The sequence below is a fragment of the Bombina bombina genome, chromosome 2, assembly GCF_027579735.1.
Source record: "Bombina bombina isolate aBomBom1 chromosome 2, aBomBom1.pri, whole genome shotgun sequence".
NCBI lineage: Eukaryota > Metazoa > Chordata > Amphibia > Anura > Bombinatoridae > Bombina > Bombina bombina.
In genome coordinates this window covers 1,418,160,308-1,418,174,660 of record NC_069500.1, presented here as the reverse complement: position 1 = coordinate 1,418,174,660, position 14,353 = coordinate 1,418,160,308, and the positions used below count along the sequence as shown (strand labels likewise).

At 42.8% G+C, this 14,353-nt stretch overlaps 1 long non-coding RNA gene across 1 annotated transcript; it reads right to left on the bottom strand.

Annotated features, from left to right (window-relative positions):
• Positions 1 to 2,561: 2,561 nt before the first annotated feature.
• LOC128648328 (uncharacterized) lies at positions 2,562 to 3,530 on the bottom strand. The gene is made up of 2 exons (XR_008400580.1): positions 3,192 to 3,530; positions 2,562 to 3,015 (listed from the first exon to the last, which is right to left on the bottom strand). It is a non-coding gene; the product is annotated as an uncharacterized LOC128648328 (long non-coding RNA).
• Between the last annotated feature and the right edge of the window lie 10,823 nt (positions 3,531 to 14,353).

The window sequence follows — 14,353 nt, the reverse complement described above, 5'->3', positions numbered from 1 at the left end:
TGTTGCCCAGTGCGGAATTTTGAAAAATTTTGCGAAGTACGCCCGGTAGGCCCCCTGCAGCTACTCGTACACGAGGATGGGTCATCCTTATCTGCCTTCCAGTTCCGCAGTGTTCTGGCAAGGGCGGCGAGGGCAGCGGGGCTGGACCCTGCTAACATAGGGTCTCATTCGTTTAGAATTGGGGCTGCAACGTTGGCGGCCACGTGCAGCTCTTCAGGCACGGACATTCAGCGGCTAGGGCGCTGGAAGTCTGGCAGGTATAAGTTGTATATTCGGCCGGTGAAGGGTGCGCGGGGCTCAGCCCGGCAAACTGGCGGGCGGGTCCCTCGCTGTTAGTAAGGAGGGCTTCCGGGGGGCTCTCGGGCTCCTTATGTCTGACGGGGTGGGCGATCTTTATTAGTGTTTGCTCAGCATTTATGTCATGTCCTTTCAGGCAAGAATACCCCTCCATCACGCATTTGGATAGTGGGCCACTCATTTATTCATTGGGCGGCCATCAGGGCGTTGAGGCTACCAGAAGGGCAGCAGCTGGGAATTCCATTGTCGAGAGCCAACATTCGTTGGCTGGGTCGCAGGGGGTTGGCTTGGGATGAGTTGCCAGCCCTCCTCCAGGATGCTCACAGGAGGTGGGGAAAGCCTCATGTTGTGATTCTGCATGTGGGAGGCAATGACTTGGGTGCGGTCCCAGCATTGGATTTTATAAGAAAGATGGTGTCTGACTTGCGGTGGGCGTGGCTTCAAGGTGTGCAAGTAGGTTGGTCCAACGTGGTTGCACGGCTGCGTTGGAGGCATATTGTGACACAAAGGACGGCATACAACGTTAAGAAAAAAGTCAATCGGGAAGTGGGGAGAGCGGTCACGGCATTGGGCGGCTTTGTAATCAGGCATGACTCTATTACGGCCGACTAGAAGGCTCTATACCGTCCGGATGGAGTTCACCTGGCGGATGCCGGGATTGACATTTTTCTGGCGGACATTAGAAAGAGTTTGCTATCTGTTTTATAAATTAAAAAAAAAAAAAAAGTTTGTTATTTAACAGTTTTACAGGGTTATTTAAGTTATTGAGCTATTAGTTGGTTGTTTTGTTAGGTGGCGGCGAGAGGACAGGGAGATAGTTGCAGAACTGTAGAAATCTTCAACCAAAGATCAGTAAGGGGGAGAACCCCCCGGGTCGGCACCCGGCAGGCGTCCCTCCCCCATCCAAGGGTGTCACTCAAATCTCTCTCTACCCGCTTCGGGGGACCGCGCCGACCACCACAAGAGAACTGTTCTCTTGTGGCGGTCGGCGCGGTCCCCCGAAGCGGGTAGAGAGAGATTTGAGTGACACCCTTGGATGGGGGAGGGACGCCTGCCGGGTGCCGACCCGGGGGGTTCTCCCCCTTACTGATCTTTGGTTGAAGATCTCTACAGTTCTGCAACTATCTCTCTCTGCCATTTGGGCGCAAGCAACCCGGATCGGGGGGTCCGGGCCGGCTGTCAGTAGGGGTTAGGATAGGAGTAGATGCCGCCACCAATTTTGCTGAACTTGTTACAAGTTATGAGAATTGAAAGTTGCCTGATGCGGCATTTAGCCGTGATAAAGGTTTATGTTAATAAATGCGACCGTGACCGGTCTTTTCCCACATACATATGTGTTGTGTATTTATTTTAGTAAGTCTAGAATAATTTAAGACGGAATAGGAGGTTTGCACCTTATGTAATGCTGTTTAATTTTCATTCATTAAATTAATTTATTCACAGGGATTTAAATGTTGCATTAATTATTCTTATAAACGAACATTTTGGGCTAGATTACGAGTTTAGCGCAAAATATCGCATACGGTAAAGCGATATTTTCACTCAACTGAGTAATTACCAGCATACGTTTATGTGCACTGGTATTACGAGTTAGGTGCAATGCAAACGCAACCTCGCGCTCGCATTGCACAGAAGTATTGCGCTCACAAGAGCGCACTTCCCTAGGCTCCAATGGGAGCCTCGTTCTCATGCCATCATATACAGCACAGAACCTAAGTGCAGCGAAGGGGGTAAGTTGTGCAGCGATGGGCAGCAATTTTAAATATATATATATATATATATGAATATATGCACATATTAACACATAAATATATATGTATACTAGCTGTTGCCCACGGCTTCCAAAAATCCTTCCTTAGTGGGTGCCTACATCATAAAAACAATGAACCTTCCAAATTTTACGTCCCTAGGTTAAACAGTTTGAGCTGGGCGTTGATGAGTCAGTCAGGGCTTCTTTTATATATATAGATAAGCATATACATATATATTTACTGGGAACACACAGTCCCCATGGACTGCAATGTAAATGCACTTTTCAGTGCTGTTTTGTTTTCTAACACCCCCAAAGCCGCCAACTTTTAACCCCTTAATACTGACTAGTGCTTTGAAATTAACTGTAAAATGCTGTCAAATCATGACATCAAAATTGTGTAAATTAAAAAACAATAAAACTGTGTTAAATTTACAGAAATATTCTGAAAATTCTAAAAAATACAATTGTAAATCCAGAACCAAACAACTGTTAATTTTACAGTAAGACTATGTTAAAAGAATCATATTTATTTGTAGAATTTACAGAATACAGTAGTTTAAACAGAGAAAACACAAAACAGTAGTTACAATTACAAGCTGACCGTGTTAAATAATGTTTTTGTTAGGCAGATTTTCATATATATACAGAAAGAAATTGTATTACATTTCACAAATTTATATGTTACAATTATGTTAATATGAAGGGTTTCAAAATCCAGTCGTGTCTGTTTAGAATTAAGCAGGCCTAACAATATATTAGTAAACTATAGTAAAACTATAATAGACGGAGGTCACAAAAATACATTACATATGAACTATTTAAAAGATGTAGTGGTTTTTTGTTATAAATGCAGCCTCCCATAAAGGAAGTGACAGAGCAGGAAGTACAATCAGCTTCCTGTAGGGGTCAGTGTTTCTTATCATCCATCTTGTTCATAGCTCTTCAGCTCCTGCTCTTTGCATAACCTAAGGAAAATGAAGGACCTATTTAGGGACGGAACCATTTAAGAGGTAATTTCTTTGGAAGAAAGGAGAGATAGGAAAGGGTTAAAAGAGGTTGGGTATGCTGGATAGCAGGAGTTTAAGAGGCGGAGATTCAGAGGTGATAAAAAGAACTGCAGAACAGAAAGTGAATCGCTAACCTGTTTCTTGTCTTGCTGGTGTCATCATGGAGAGATCCAAGCATGCTGCGAAGGCTCCAAGGAGGTTTGCTGAAGAGGAATAATTACCTGCAAGGAAGAAGAGGACAGCAGTTTCAACAACTGGTGATGCGGTGGTTGTCTTTGATCCCTCTATCCCTGCTACGGTGGTTCCCTTGCAGTTTCATCTGCTGCTGGGGCTATCTCTTTGGCTGGAGCATTTCTATTTCTATTTACTCTATTTCTGTTCCTCCTCCTTCCTCTGCCCCCATTTTTTCTTCTCCTGCTATTCTCCCTATCCTATCTACATCTTCTGTTTCGTCTTTCCCAATCTCATGTGTTTCTTTGGGGTCTCTTGCCCCCGCACCCACTTTTTTACCCCTCTGGTCTCGAGCCTCTCCCTCCCTGCTCCTAACTCCCCCCCCCCCCTCCGCTCCCTTGTTGAATATTTTTCTGCAGCTGCTGTTCTGGCAGCTGCTGTTGTCCCCAGAGCTCCGCTTTTCTCAGCGGAGCCCCAGGGGATCCTCATCGCCCACTTTTGTGTCTGAGCAGCAGGGTATGTAAGGGAGGCCGTGTGCCCCATTTTTGGAGGCGCATGGCCTCAGGTGTTCTCTTCCGGCTCTTGCAGGAGACTCTGTGGACGCACACGACTTGGCTCCGCCCACCACCCACCAGGTCGCCATCTTGGATCTGGAGAGTGCTGCTTTTTCATCAGTGGGGGTCGGTCCTTGCTTGTCTGTGGGCGCACTGAGTCTCATTAAACAGCCAACGATGGAGGAAGGTGGGGCATCATGGGGGGGAGCAGGGGGTCTGGGGGGTCCCTCACTCGACCGGGTGGGGGGAGAGGAGGTGGAAACAAAAGGGGTAGAACTGTGAAGGGGATGAATATTAATAATTCCACTGGCAATTATAAGGCTGTCAATAGTAAACGGTCAGTTAAAGGGCCAGTAGGGCCATTTATAACCCCTGCAAGGGGAGGTTCAAAAATTAGATTATGGCACATGGATTTTATGTCTAGTCTTACGAAGAGGTTATTAGCTAGAAATGTTTCTGGGGGCCAATTTTTAGGGGCTAGGTCATCTGAGGTAGCGGCTGGGGGGCCCTCTGGGCAATCTGTTTCTTCCTGTGGTGCTCCCTCTGTTGTTTCTGTTCCACAGGTTGGCAATCATAATGCGGAGGTGGCGAAGGTGATTCCGGGCAGTTTGGAGGTGCCCAATTCCCCCACCGCAGTGACGGCTACTAGAGGAGAGGCTGTGACGGGGTCATCTGGATCCACGGCATCAGGGACGGTGGCAGTCTCTTCATCGGCAGTGTCAGGAAGTGGTGAGTTAATACTAGCACCACACGTTAGGGAGGATGATTCTTCTACATCAGGGGATTCAGATAGTTCCACCGGGCTGAAGGATGAGGGACATTGTAAGTTATTTAGGAAGATACGTAGGTTGGTAGATAAAAAGCCTAAGACAGTAGGAGTGCAAAGTGTCCTGCCAGGGAGTGAGGTATCAGGGTCTACGGGGATTGTAGCAGTGCAAGGTACTAGCAAGAGGAAAAAAATCGGGGGTGGCTGGTACAGTGGACACCTATCCCTGCATTGTGAACTCTTTACACTCTCACTTGAAACCCAGGATAGCAAAGAAGATTAGAGAGGGTCGCTAAGTTAAGATTTTTGAGTTGTCGAGGGCGACGTATCAGGTTAAGGAGATGGCGGAGGATGGTACGGGGGATAAGAAAGTCAAGAGGCCTGAAGCTTATCAGGAGTGGATGCGTTGCTTTAGGGTCCTTGCTTCTTGCTACATAGAAGAAAATCCGGATCAGGCAATTAACATACTCAAATATATGGAAGTCATTGATGACATCCATGAGAGGGGTAAGGGTACAGCTTGGCGTCAATATGATGCTCAGTTTAGGAGGATGTTGGAGGCGAATGCAGTTCTGACTTTTGGGATGAAGGAAATGGAACTTTGGTCCCATCTGGATCTCATGGATGGTACGGTTTCAGTGCCATTAAGTCGTTTAGTGTAGGCCAGCAGAATCGTCCCTTTCATAAGAAAGGGAGCAGAGAATGCTGGCGTTTTCAAGAAAAGTTATGTGATAGGGGGATGCAGTGCCTTTTTTGGCACGTGTGCATCTATTGTGGTGGGGCCCACCCAGGGAACGATTGTAACAGGAAAAGAGATAGATACACTGGCAGGCAACAATTCAGATAGGGTCCTGCGGGATAGGGCTCACACGCCAATGAATCTTGCGGCAATATTTAGGGCACTTAGGGATTATCCGGATAGAGAAGGTGCGGAGTTTATTCGGGTTGGTTTCTCATACGGTTTTCAAATCTCAGTACTTAGGTTAGTTTCTCCCCCGTTTGCGATATGCAACATAAAATCAGCGTATCAATTTCCACAGGTGCTGCAAGAAAAATTGATAAGGAAGTTAGGTTGGGTAGGATCGCAGGCCCATTTTCTACCCCTCCTTTTGAAAATCTGGTAGTTTCCCCACTGGGTGTAGTTCCAAAAAAGGAACCCAGCACCTGTCGCACCCAAAAGGGAATTCGGTAAATGACGTGTTGGATGAGTCTGACACTTCAGTGGCTTATCAGTCGTTCGAATCCGCATTGGCTATAGTACAGGGATTAGGGGCGGGGGCTGAAATGGCTATGGTGGACATCGAGTCGGCTTTCCGTCTCTTGCCAATACACCTGGATAGTTTACACTTGATGGGCTGCAGGTTTCAGGACCGTTACTACATGGACCGTTGCCTGCCAATGGGGTGTGCCATATCGTGTGCATATTTTGAAAGTTTTAGTTCGTTTCTCCATTGGGCAGTGGTGCGCGGGTCTGGCCTTGGGCAGGTGGCTCATTACCTGGACGATTTTTTGTTTCTGGGGCTAGCGGGGTCGGGTGAGTGTGAATACCTTTTAGGGGTGATGCAATACTTGATGGCCGAGTTTAAGGTACCTTTAGCGAGCGAAAAGACAGAGGGACCAGCTACATGCCTGGTTTTCCTGGGGATTGAGGTGGATTCAGTGGCAAGGGAGTGTCGACTCCCGAGTGTTAAGATTCAAACGGCCACTGCATCCATCTCCATCATCCTGGTTACGGGTCATGCTACCTTTAGGGAATTTCAGTCCTTGCTGGGGACTCTAAATTTTGAGACAAGAGTCATTCCAATGGGGAGAATATTCAACCGGAGGATGGAGGCCACCACAAGGGGCGTGAACAACCCTAGGTTGCGCATTAGGCCGTCAAGGGCTATTATAGCTGATCTGCGTGTGTGGATTCTTTTCTTGAAAGAGTTTAATAGGGTAAGGATTTGGAGGGATTCACCAGTTTCCAATCAGGAATTGCACCTGTTCACGGATGCGGCTGGTAGCGCAGGCTTTGTGGCATATTTTAATGGTCTGTGGTGTGCATCGTCTTGGCCGTCGGCATGGTACAGCATGGGCCTGATCAGGAATTTGACCCTCTTGGAGTTGTTCTCGATCTTAGTAGCCATTGAACTGTGGTGGGATAGGTTGCAGAATAGGGCAGTAGTTTTCTGGTGTGACAATCAAAGTGTGGTTTATGCTATCAACAGGCTTTCTGCTAGTTCTCCACCTGTAGTGAACATACTGAGGCAGTTAGTGCTTAGTATAATATTGCTTTTAGCGCTAGACATGTCCCTGGGGTTCATAATGGGATTGCCAATGCTCTATTGCGGTTTCAGTGGGCTAAGTTTAGGGAGTTGGTGCCAGAAGCAGTCAGTGAGGGTAACATGTGTCTAACATATCTCTGGCAGGTGGTGAGTTCTGGGGAGCTGCGTTAAAGGGACAGTCAAGTAAAAAAAAACTTTCATGATTTAAATAGGGCATGTAATTTCAAACAAATTTCCAATTTACTTGTATTACCAATTTTGCTTTGTTTTCTTGGTATTCTTAGTTGAAAGCTAAATCTAGGAGGTATATATGCTAATTTCTTAGACTTTGAAGGCCACCTCTTATCTGAAAGCATTTTGACAGTTTTTCACCACTAGAGGGCATTAGTTCATGTGTTTCATATAGATAACATTGAGCTCAGACACGTGCAGCTCCTAAGAGCAAGCACTGATTGGCTAAAAATTCAAGTCTGTCAAAAGAACTGAAATAATGGGGCAGTTTGCAGAGCCATAGATACAAGGTAATCACAGAGATAAAAAGTATATTATTATAACTTTGTTGGTTATGCAAAATTGGGGAATGGGTAATAAAGGGATTATCTACCGTTTTAAACAACAAACATTTTGGTGTTTACTGTCCCTTTTGACTGTTGAAAGGTTTGCTGGCACCTAGGACTTGGCAGGCATACAGTGTTGCTTGGAGTGAGTGGGGTTACATTTCTGAATATTTTCAATACCACATGGAGGAAACCTTCGGTTCAATTATCCATTAGTTGGTTAGGTTCCCTGGAGGTAGCAGGTTTCTCTCCTGGGGCTATAGGGGGCAAGGCTGCAGCAGTTGCTTTCATCTCTAAATTATACGGGGTGGAAGATGTGACTAAGATTTTTTTTAGCTAGGGCAACCTTGAGGGGAGTGTCAGGGGTTTTTCCCTGTTGTGTTTGCCATGTGCTACTGGCAGCCATTTTACTCACCTCTCTTCCTGACTGGTGCATTGTGGGGGATGCTGCTCAATTCCTGCACTTCCTTTTATGACCAGACTGGTGTGCATCATCCATGTGAGACAGGATGCAGTCTCAGAATTGTGATGTCATAACTTATTATTTAAAGGGCCTCTGTTCAGTATGCTTTGCCTTTGCGTTGTCTCAGACCTGTTTGTGTTTGTGAGAGTTCCTGTGTATTACCTGGCTGCCTGACGTCCTTCCTGGTTCCTGATCCCTGGCTTGTTCCTGACTCTGCTCTTTTCCTTGTTCCTGATTCCGGCTCGTCTGACTTGGCTCGTCTGACTACCAGCTCTGGTTTTGATTCCTGGCTTGTTATTTGACTTGTGGACTTTTTATTATTTTTTGCTATTAATAAAGGTGTGATTATTTTTGCACTTCTCATTTCAGTCTGATTCCTGGCACCCTGACAGGGATTTCGTAGGTTAGGGGGCAGACGGAAGGATATGAGGGAGCCTATTACTAAGGTCAGGCTAGCACAGTTAATGGATCAATTTGAAGGTATTTGTGTCTCTGGTTTTGAAACATTGTTGTTCTCCATTGCATTCGTCTTGGCATACTTTACAGCCCTTAGGATCAGTGAATTAGTAGCAAAATCCAAGAGCTTACCAGGTACAGGCTTATTGAGGGAACATGTGAGATTGGAGGATCAGGCAGTTTTAGTGTTTGTGGCAAGGTCTAAGACGGATCAGGCGGGGAGGGAAAGATGGCTCAATTTGCTTTTGCAGGCGGGGCCATCTATCTGTCCTGTTGTTCTTTGCAAGAATTTTGTTGCGATCAGGCCGAACGTAGGAGGGCCGTTTCTAGTGCATGAGGATGGGACATATTTATCTCAATTTCAGTTCATAACAGTTTTAAAGAGGGTAGTGCGCAGCTTGGGGTGGGACCCGGCGGTAGTGGCTCCTCATTCGTTCTGTATTGGGTCGGCCACGGATGCGGCCATGTCTGGGTGTTCAGAGGGACAGATCAAGGCACTAGGGTGGTGGTCATCGGGGCAGTATAGGAAATGTATTAGGTCCCTGAATCAGTGTTAGGTGATGAGAGTTATTTGTCAGTTGTTTTGTTCAGTTGTTCATTAGTTCTGGGGTTTGGGAGTGTTATTTGGTGGTAGCCAGGACCTTATGGTTTGTTGATGTTCTTTCAGGTCAGGCCGCAGGATGATTTGGATTGTGGACCACTCATACATACATTGGTCATCCTTTCGGGCTGCATCGCAGCCAGGAGGCCAGCAGCTGGGACTGCCGCCAGAGAAGGTCTCCATTAGGTGGTTAGGCAGGAGGGGTATGATGTGGACACATTTGCCGGAGCAGGTTGCTGAAGCCAGGAGGAGATGGGGCAGGCCTTATGTTATTTTCCTTCATTTGGGAGGGAATGACGTGGGGACGATGCCAATGGGGGAATTGGCAGATGTCATGATTTCGGACATCAGTTGGCTTAAGACACAGTTTCAGGAAGTGACCATTATATGGTCAAATATTATATAAAGGAATGTATGGAGGAATATGGCCGCAAGGAAAGCGGGTTTGCGGTTGAAAAGGAAGCTTAATAGAGATGTGAGTAGGGTGGTGCTGGCTTCAGGTGGGAAGGTTGTCTCGCATGACAATATTAGAATCGATTATGCAGGTTTGTTCAGGAGAGACCAAGTACACCTGTCAGACAGGGGTGTGGATTTGTTCTTGGATAATATCAGGCAGGTCCTGGCTTCCTTTTATAGTTAGTGGGGCAAGAGTACCTTGTCCACTTTTGGTGGCAGAAAGGGGTGTGGCAACAAATTCCAATTGCCGAGAGGATAGGGATAGGTCGGCTTGCTGGTCAATCTTCCTTAAACGGATAGGTAGGCGGAATGAGGGCGTCCTTAATGGGTTGATAGGACAAGATCATCTTGCCAGCTGGTAGCAGTTTGTTATTTAAAAGTTATTTATGTATTTAATAATAAAACAACCCCTCCTCCCGTTGGGGGAGGTTGGTTTTCTCCCAACCCGAGTGTTGTGTCTTTATTGAATTTATGTGTGGTTAAGTTGGGGGGTTGGTATTAGCTTGACTGGATTCAACTAAAAAAAATTAACCCCTTATAACTGTAAGCAGTAGATTACTTGCTAATACTGTTCTACATTCTATTTACATTGGTTATCCTGCATTCCTGCCTATTTATTTTTCTTATGTCAGAGTTATGTAGCATAAAGTTGCTGCACCAAACTGCACATGTGCTTATTGTAACTCCATTCTATTCTTTTAGTATTTACAGTTTCTACTTGAGCTATCACAGCAATAAATTCAGTCTTTTCATAGACAAAACCACTATTTCTGTCTGCCTTGTTTATAGCTGTATAGTTCCACAGTTACTGGAGTGAGGACATATTTTGTAGTCATAATAATAATGCTGACTGACTGAGGGTTAATTCATTAGTCTGGTAGGTTTCATGCTTACTGCTTAAGTTTTTCAGCATTTGTGGAGCAGTGGATTTACCGATCATCCATGTAAGGTAAAACTTATAAAACAGACAATGTTGTTAGTTTGCTAAAATTGATTACCTTTTTTTTTTTTCCCAGCAAAACACTTGAGACGTTGAGGGGTTATGTGCTGCACTGTAGGGTTCATAGGAATCAACCCCATTGCTTTTTCAAAAGTGTTAGCGCTGGCTGCAAGCGGACATTTTGTACGTATTCAGCTTTTAAAGCTCGTTTCTATTGTGTTCACAATGTGAACGAATCCTCTGTTACCGCTAGAGACTTTGTTACAGATTTTAAATGCGTAATTTCTCTGTGACAGCGCCAATTTCATACATTTCCTACATTGGTCTTTTTTCATTTTCTCTTGTATTTTTCTTCCTTTCTCTATTTTCTGTCCATTTGGACACAGATTCATGTTGCACAATGTTGTTGTTTTTTTACTGTAATGTATGTTTTTACACATTTTTTTTTCTTTTTTAGGTCGATCCTGCTATTCTTCAAGATGGTTTATGTTGTGTGTGGATCGAAACATTATACTCGACAACATGACGTGTCCACCCCCTGGGAATTCCCTCGGATTGCCCAGACACTTCGTCGGCTATTTCAGGGTGGAAGAAGCCGCTGATCTTGGTGTAATTAGCAGAACAATAAGTATACTGGACGAAGTGTGGAGGACGTCGTCTGCACGGAACGGGGAAACCCCCCGACATTCCCCACATTTTGTCTACAGCAAAAGGGTTAATAATATTTAATTATTCATTTTAATTATTATTTAAATAACACTTTAAATATTTAACTAAATAGGATTGATATAACGTTTTTTGTTGTTGTTAATGAAGCTATTTTATTATTAATACAGTCATCTGTTTTTCTTCTATTTCCCAAAGTGTTTTTTTTCCATCAACCCAGAGAAGGGCACAAAAGTAGAGAAGACAAACAAATCCCGTCATCATGTGAACCCTAGAGTTCTTACGTTAATTCAGGAACTTTCAGATCATGAGTGGCGTGATGTCTGACTATGAACTTAATAGTAAAATAGAATGATCCAGGCACTCTATGTAGGTAAGATAAGCAGATTTATTTTGACAAACACGCAGCAATAAATCTGCCTATCTTACCTACATCTTTCTATTTTGCTATTGATATTTGGGGACCCTGCCAGTCCTGGACTTGGATGCACCTTGGAGGGTAGTGGAAGAGTGCAGTTCCTCCCTTGCTTTACTGTGAATATGGACTTAAGTCAGTAAGATTTGATTTGTTCCAGCTCATTAGCTGACTACTTCTTCAAGCTGAAGAACCAATAAAAGTTTTAGACAAAATCGTCAGTTTTATTGCTCTTCTATTTCATGATTTTCATTCCCGTACGTCAATTTGAAGAGCTTGTTTGAAGATTTGTTCAATTTATTCTAATATGGAAATGCAGTAATCCTTTAAGAGTGTTACAAATTCTAACTTTTAGTCATAAAAATATAACCTCTTAATTGTTCTCTGACAACTTTTAGAGAAAAGTCTTTTCCTCTTTCTTGCCCTTTCTTTCTCTATTTTTCTTTAAAGGGACATGCATTACTTAAAAACACCTATTGAGACAACTGTCTCATTCAGTAGTTTAATAACTCAATGAGACATCTGATTGTTAAAACGAAAAAAAAAGCATATACTTACCTGCCACCGGTTCCTCCCCCTGCTTCTCAGTTGCATTCCAGGAATGCATAAAGTGCACGACATGCATGTGCACCTCCCTGATACGCAAGCGCCAACAGAAGATTCCCCTCTGATGGAGTTTGTGTGCACATGCAGTGTGCACTTTCTGCATTCCGCGTAATGTGACTGATATGCAGGGGGAGGGAATGGCGTCTGTTTACAGTACAGTTTAAAACTGTAAAGTTGTTTACATTTTTAATGTATTTTTTACAGAATTATTCTGGCAATCAGGGCAGCCATTTTTTTTGTAGAAACAACAGAAAAAAGATGTTGGATTTACCAGATTAAGATGTATTTTTTTTGTAAATTACTACAGTTTTAAATTGTGAAATGTACGCATTTAAAAATGTAAACAACTTTACAGTTTTAAACTGTAATGTAATTTTTACAGAATTGTTCTGGCAACCACAGCTTCCAGTTTTTTTCTGTAAAAAACAACAGGATTTTTTTACAGTATGGGTTCAACTAGGGGATGCTGCTACTGTCAGAGTATTTCATGTAAGATGTCATAGGCATTCCCCTAATGTCTTGTGATTGATCGGAAAACTTCTGATTTTGTGCCCATTCTTCAGGAAGATTCTGGGATTCCCCATTATCTTGTGACAGCTTTGACAAGATGCTGCAGTCATAATGCTCCTAGCTAAAGAATTAGAATTTAGAAAAGCTGCTCCTTAAAGGGACACTGAAACCAATTTTTTTCTTTCATGATTCAGATAGAGCATGACATTTTTAAGCAACTTTCTAATTTACTCCTATTATCAAATTTTCTTCATTCTCTTGGTATCTTTATTTGAAATGCAAGAATGTAAGTTTAGATGACGGCCCATTTTTGGTAAACAACCTGGGTTGTCCTTGCTGATTGGTGGATAAATTCATCCACCAATAAAAAGTGCTGTCCAGAGTCCTGAACCAAAAAAAAGCTTAGATGCCTTCTTTTTCAAATAAAGATAGCAAGAGAACGAAGAAAAAATAATAATAAGAGTAAATTAGAAAGTTGCTTTTTAGAGGTCAGACGTCTGGTTAATTTTTTAAAAGTGCCCTAATTGGCCCCAAAATAAAGTATAGTTCATTTGTTTTATTAAAAAAAATGTATCTTTTTTTTAAATAAAAAAACTGCACTATGCAGTTTTTGGGGTCTAAAGTTGGTGGCTGTGGGGTGTTTGAAGAAAAAAAAAAAGGCACTGAAACATAGGGGTCTATGGGAAACTGTGTGTTCATATCTATACAGTCTGCTGTTCTATTTCCGATATAACAAGAACTCCAAGCTGTGAACAGTCTTTTCTTGAGGCCGTGATATATGCAGTTTTTTAACTACGGGTCGAGAGACCATTAACCTAAGGCTTTTATGATACCTCATATAATATTGAGGTTTGTGAATGTGAGTTAGTTTTCTGGAATTAAATAAAACGTTGTACCCTTTTCCAAACAGAGTTGCACGGTCATACAAGCAAGACACAGACAAGACTCAACAGCTGATATCTACATCTCAGAAGGACGGATAAAGTTTCTACCAACACTACGCGACACTTACCTCATACTGATTGGGGGTAAGGAGTGTAAGTAGATACCCCTAGGGGAACCTTTACTCCGGGCATTGTGGATTTCTATTTTTCTGTTTTTATTTATTTTTTATTATTTATTTATTTTTTACTATTTCTTTTATCATGTTTTGACCCTAATAAGAAATATACTCAACAGTGATAACCAGGAACTTTGTACTCTTTATGAGCAGTATCTTTGGGTCCTAATATTTCAAGTTTAAAGAGACTTCTAACATATTTTCTGTCTCTATTGGCATATGTGTGTATTCACCTATTTGTACTAATTGTGCATATGTGTATGTGTTTTTGAAATGTTGGCAGTTTTTATGTTGTATTCAACTAACTATATCATACTGTGTCTAGATCATACTGTCTAACTGTAGGTCTTTAATATTAATTGACTAGGTCGAATGTTACTAATTGTTTAGGCAGGAAATATTTTGCTATCATAACATGTGTTAAAAGATTTCCTTGCGCTCTTTCACTCTCATCCAGTATATGTGCTATACTTACTTAAGCACTAAGACTACCTTACCTTAGAATTATATTTGCTACACAAGAAGAATTAGCTGCAGTACTCACTTATACTATTCATTCTAAATTCCATTTATCTGAAGGAGTACTTGTATAGTGTGGGGTTTCCTAACAGTTACTCTAATTACATTTTACAGTGGGGTTTCCTAACAGTCACCCTTGCTACATTTTGTAGTGCCTTTTCAGTGCGCCCTTTATTCTCTATCCTCTTACTATATATATATATATATGTATAGAGATATATTGTACCAAAATACCATCAGATATACTGTATGTAGAAATATGGGTTTATGAGTAAATAGAACATATTCT